Below are 6,279 nucleotides of genomic sequence, written 5' to 3' on the forward strand. Positions count from 1 at the left end.
AGACCCCCGTACTTATTCCCGCGGACCCTGCAGCCCAGTGGATGGAGCCCACAGTTCACACAACTGCCAGGGCCCTGGGTGCGCGCTGACCACGCCGTGGCTCCCAGTCGCCGGGTGCCCGTTGCTCCCCATCCAGGCGTCTGGGTGTAACAGAACCCCTGGGCTGCTCCGATTGAAACAGAACCCACGGGCTGTTTAGTTAGGGGCCCGATTGCCCGCCGCCAGAATCATAACTCTGAATACCAGAGTTTGGTGAAAAGAAAAAGAATTGTTTATTTACACAAAGTCCTGCCTCCCCCTCCCAGACCTGGCCAGCCTTAGGAGAGTCAGAAACACCATTTCCCTACTTCCCAGGCACAGTTCAGCTTTACCAGTAGCTGCCAATCACTCAATCTGATTGGGGAGGTCCTTTCTGTGCTGTGGTGCCCTCCAGCCCTCAATGCAGGACCACCTGGATTCTCAGCCTCCTTGTAAACTGCCTTCTTCCTGCAAATCGCATGGATCTCCTCTCCTTCTCAAAGCAGCCTGGCAAGCGCCCCTTCTTAAAGCAGCCTGAAGATCCCTTCTCCAACCCAGATGGAGGGAGCCCACAAGAGCCACAGAGTGAGGGCGTGAGGGCCAGAGAGAGCCTCCTAGAGCCAGAGCCAGCCCAAAATGTCCGCAGCTGCTTCTCTCTTCCTCCCTGCCTCCTCTCTCCCCCTGCGTCCTCTCACGCAGTGGGTGTTGCAAACCGTCCTGACCATTCACAGAACCCTGCGTAGGCTCTGTCTGCTTCTTCCGTACCAGCCCACAGTCCAAGATCCCTCCCATCTTCCTGAGTCTTGGAAGTAAAGTGGGTCTTTGCAACAATGTATCCAGCCACTAGTTCCAGGCATGCAAGGGCATCCTGAAAGCTGCTTCCTGCTGCCTATCTCCCAGCCACAAACTCTGGGGTTTGTTTTCGGACTCCCCTGTTTCTGTAACATGGGGACGCTGCCACAGCAACGGCCTGAACGCGCAGACTTGAGGCCGCTGCTGTTGCTGCTGCCCGTTGCGCTCGCCTCCTGGGACCTTGCCTTTGCCTGCTGCCGGCGACTGGGGCGGCAGTGGTTCCGGAGGCAGGAGGCAGCTGGGGCCCGGGAGACGAGGCCGTCTTCTCCGATGCTGGCAGAGGTGGCCGATTAGCATCCAAGCATGCCCTTCCACCAGCAGGTCTACTACCCCCTCGCCAACAGCCTCGAGGGGCCTGACGCCCCCGCAGGGGCTGCGACTGGGTTGGCCACCACGGCCTGCTACCCGCCCAGCGCGGCTTCGGGCCCCCTGCCGTCCTTCCAGTTCTGGCCGTGCCTGGAGAACGTGGACTGGCAGTGGCTGAGCGCCATCGACATGGACAAGGTCGCCGGGCTGTGGACGTGCTCACGCTGCAGGAGAACATCATGAACATCACCTTCTGCAAGCTGGAGGACGAGAAGTGCCGGCACTGCCAGTCGGGGGTGGACCCGGTGCTGCTGAAGCTCATCCGCCTGGCGCAGCTCTCCATCGAGTACCTGATGCATTCGCAGGAGTTCCTCACGTCGCAGCTGCACAGCGTGGAGGAGCGGCTGCGCCTGAGCCTGGCCAACTACGAGCGCAGCAAAGAGCTGCTCGCCAAGGAGGCCGGGGAGATCAAGTTCCTCAAGGAGGAGTGTAAGCGCAGGAAAAAGATGATCTCCACGCAGCAAATGATGATGGAGGCCAAGGCCAGCTGTTACCAGTGCCATTACTGTGACAAGGCCTTTATGAATCAAGCCTTTCTCCAAAGTAATGTTCAGCGCCGCCATCCCGAAGATTCTCACCTTGAGTATAAGAAAAAGGACCAGACCGAAACACTCCAGAAAGAGGTCGCCATGCTGAAGGAGCAGCTGCAGCTCACCCAGTCTCAGCTGCAGGCTTCCCAGCACAGCCACACGCTCAGAGTCTCTGAGAGCCATGAAATGCAGCAAACAAAAGAGGAGGAACTTCTGAAGGGGTTTCATAGATGGAAAGAAGAAGAAAAAAAGAAGTTGGCCGATGAAATGGAAAAATTCAAAGAAATGTTTATGAAGGAGTTTAAAGAATTAACCGCTAAGAATTTAGCATTAGAATATCAACTGTCAGAAATCCAGAAGTCCAATCTGCAGATCAAGTCCAACTTAGGCACATTAACGGGTGCACATGAGTTTAAGGAAGAACGTCCTCAGTATCCCCTGGATTTCCAAAACGTGATGCAATTTCTGGATAGTCAGGAAAGTAAGTGGACGGCCCGAGTTCAAGCTCTCCATCAGGAACACAAGAAGGAGAAGGGTCAGCTCCTGTCCGATACAGAGAAACTTCGAACCTTAGTGATAGACAACCTAAATGCAAATAATGTTTGCTACAAGAAAAGGCTGGAGGAGCAAGAGCAGAGACTCCAGGAACGGAATGAGCTGATAATCAGTCAGAGGCAGCAGATTAAAGAGTTTACCAGTAAACCAGTAAACAGTGTCACTGAACCCAAAGGGACTTCTTCAGCATGGCAAGCTTTTGAACCTAAGCCGAGTGCTTCAGCTGTATCTATGAACGCCCCAGCCCCACAGACTCTGGATGCTAAGTCAAGTCTAACAATGGCCCATGGGAGGGAAAATGAACATAAGTTAAATAACAGTAAGAACCATTTCAGGAAAGCTTTGAAGAATAACCCCTCTCTCACTAAGAAAATAAGAACCATCTTGGAGCAGAGTTTGGTGCGGAAATTGGAGACCTTAGGGATTCATGCAGATACACGCGGTATTTCCAATGATCAATTCCATAGAATGCTAAGAACTATGGAATCAAAAAGACGTGATCTACAAAGACAGATACCTAACTTTCAACAAATTCGAGAATCCCTGGAACATCAGGTCAGCTGCAAAGTTGAGGAGAGAATGTCACTGTCTTCAGATAGGAACAGTGCTTCTCAAATGGATACCTTTTCAACTGGAGAAATAGTCAAAGCAATACAACTTCCTCCCAAAAGCAGAAAATTGGTTAAACAAAGACCTGTTTTCACTGACCGAACATCTGTTCCAAAAATTAAGAAAAATATCATAGAAGATAATTTTCCCAGAAAGTCTTCCACTATTACGACGCCTCCCTTTAGCTCAGAGGAAGAGCTGGATGCCGGTGACCTCATCCAGGCTTACGCGTCCCCAGACTTGCCTCTCAGGCAGCCATTCAAAGGCAACAAGGGAGGCTTTGGAAGGAAGACTGTCAAAAGTGACACTGACTGGACCGAAGGAAGTGAAATCGAAATCGAGGACTGTGACATTTCTCCCAAGCCCACAGGAACCTCCATTAAAACATTAACTGAAAAAGTTGAAAAGACGATTTCAAATCAAAGAACTATGAGTAAGCCGGCAGGCGGAATTAATGTTGCTGAGGCGTTCATCAAAAGACATTTCAAAGAACTGAAGTGCTCAGATGTGGATGACGACGACTGGGACATATCATCCTTAGTGGAAGAAAAATCTTTGGGGAAAAAAGATGGGAAGGAGCAAAAAGAACCTCTGCCTGTGAAGAAGGAATCACATTCTACCCAAGTGCCAACTGCCTGGGGGGCACCCATCCTTCACGGGCCAAAGGGAGAAGGCCTTCAGGATGAGTCGAGCACACTGAAGAGCAGTTCAGTGACGGTGACTGACTGGAGTGACTCTTCAGATGTGTAACTGCAGCCCCACACGTCAGAAGATGCCGGTGCCAAGAGTAGTTCAGTGTCACGGACTGTCAGGGACTTGCCAACACCATGCAAACGCTCCTGCCTTACAGCATTTCCCACAACAACTAGGAAGTCAACTCAAACAAGGGTCTCTTTATTGGCACCAAATACAGCCCTTAAAAACAGGTTAGCAGCAGAATTCTGAAGAATATAAAGCTGCTTAAAAATAGCGTGTCATACAGTGTTTTTTTCTTCAAAGCGGTACTCTTGGTGTTTCAGTGTATTTTTTTCCAACTACTTTTTAAGTGAAAAATTTTAATTATAGCAGGTGTTGGGTCTGAGTTAAAACTTTACATCTTTCTTATGTTTGTTATAACATTGGAAGTGTTTTATCATAAAATTCTATTAGTGGAGTCAGTGAAATCTTAAGGGTAGATTGGTTATTTTTCATATAGAAGTTTATAACTACAAAAATATAGCTAGGCCCATGTTAAATATATTTTCCAGAAGTATCTTTACCATATGCAGCTTTGAGCCATTGTAAGCATGTTGTTATAAAACAATTATTTTAGAAGTACCATTTCTGCAGCATAACCCTTGCCTGGGATGTCTTATGAATAAGATGTAGCTCTTTTTAAGATGGATTCGAGAATTAGTTCTTCCACCTTCTCGAACTAGGTCTTGTTGATCAATAAACCTTCCCTGCCCCAAACTCTTGACTCTGAAAAAAAAAAATGCCAAAGGTTAAAGACAGAGAGAATCTTAAAAGCAACTAGTTACCTACAAGGGGGCTCCCATAAGACTGTCAAATGATTTCTCAAGAGAAACTTTGTAGGCCAGAAGGGACTGGCACAAAATACTCAAAGTAATGAAAAGGAAGGACCTACAACCAAGATTACTCTACCCAGCAAAGCTATCATTTAGAATCTAAGGATAGATAAAGAGCTTCCCAGCCAAGAAAAAGCTAAAGGAGTTCATCACCACCAAACCAGTACAGTATTCCCTCACTTATCGCGGGTATTACATTCCAGACCCCACGCCCCCGAAGTAGGAACCTTACATTTACTTTACACTCTTAAACCTACGTAACTTTAACATATGTATACAGTACTGCAAAATCCCTCGATATAGTGAAAAACCCACAATAAATAATTAAATATACTATTTTTTAAAATCCCACAATACAGCGAGGTCGTGATAAGTGAACCGCGATATAGTGAGGGACTACTGCATTACAAGAAATGTTAAAGGGTCTTCTTTAGGAATAAAAAAGATAAAAATATAAATAATAAAATGGCAATAAATACATATCTATCAATAATTACTTTAAATGCAAATGGATTAAATGCTCCTATCAAAAGACATAGGGTGGCTGAATAGAAAACAAAATAAGAGCCATACATAGGCTGTCAAAAAGAGACTTCAGATGTAAAACACAGACTGAAAGTAAAGGGATGGAAAGAGATATTTCATGAAAATGGAAATGAAAACAAAAGCTGGGTAGCAGTACTTAGACAAAATAGACTTTAAAACAAAGGCTGTATATAATGAGACAAACAAGGACCCAGCAAATCTATTTCTGGGTATTTACCTGAAGAAACCCAAAACACTAAATCAAAAAACATAAGCATCCATATTTTCATTGCACTATTGTTAACAATTGCCAAGATATGGAAGCAACCCAAGTGTCTGTCATTAGATGAGTGGATAAAGAAGAAGTGGTGCATATATAGAATGAAATATGACTTAGTCATTTAAAAAAAAAAAATAAAGTGAAATTTTGCCATCTGCCACAACATGGATGGACCTAGCAGGTACTGTGCTGAAAGAAATAAGCCAGACAGAGACAAATGCCATATGATTTCATTTACACAGAGTTGCGCAAGTTTCCAGTTGTGAGAAAGTGAAACACAGAATTTATTCCTGTAGTATTCATTAATTATTGTATTATTTTCCATACAAACAACTCTAAACCTACTTTTGCGCACCCCTGTATGTGGAATGTAAAGAACAAAATAAATGAACAAGCAGACCAGGAACAGACTCATAGATACAGAGAACAATTTGATGGTTGCCAGATGGGAGTCGGGCTGGGAGAATGGGTGTAAAGGGGAAGGGATTAAGAAGTACAAATTGGTGGTCACAGAATAGTCACAGGGATGTAAAGTACAACATAGAGAATATAGTCAATAATATTGTAATAACTATGTATGATGTCAGATGGGTACTACATTTATCGGGGTGATCACTTTGTAAATTATATAAATGACTGATCACTGGATTATACACCTAAAACATAATTATTGTATGTCAACTGTGATTGAAAAGTAAAAAGAAATTTTTTTAAAATATGAATGAATGAATGACGAGCATGGATGCTCTCCTGATCCCTGACCATTTATTTCTTGGTCTGCAAAAAGCAGCCCCTGAACAGAGGTTGGACAGCAGACCCAGAATGGGGAACAAGTAGCTGGAGAAAAAGGGGCTGAGACAGGATATTGGCGCCCCAGCCCTGGTGGGGTGCACAGCAGTTTGGGCAATTCAGTTGATAAAGCAGATCTTTAATGAGTATTTAACAATCCAGGGGAACGCACATCTACTTTAAAATT

At 45.4% G+C, this 6,279-nt stretch overlaps 1 pseudogene; it reads left to right on the top strand.

Annotated features, from left to right (window-relative positions):
• The first annotated feature begins 459 nt into the window (after positions 1 to 459).
• LOC150005108 (cilium assembly protein DZIP1 pseudogene) lies at positions 460 to 3,899 on the top strand (annotated as a pseudogene).
• Positions 3,900 to 6,279: the final 2,380 nt, after the last annotated feature.

The sequence above is a fragment of the Furipterus horrens genome, unplaced genomic scaffold (genome assembly GCF_987537825.1).
Source record: "Furipterus horrens unplaced genomic scaffold, mFurHor1.1.pri manual_scaffold_7, whole genome shotgun sequence".
Taxonomy (NCBI): domain Eukaryota; kingdom Metazoa; phylum Chordata; class Mammalia; order Chiroptera; family Furipteridae; genus Furipterus; species Furipterus horrens.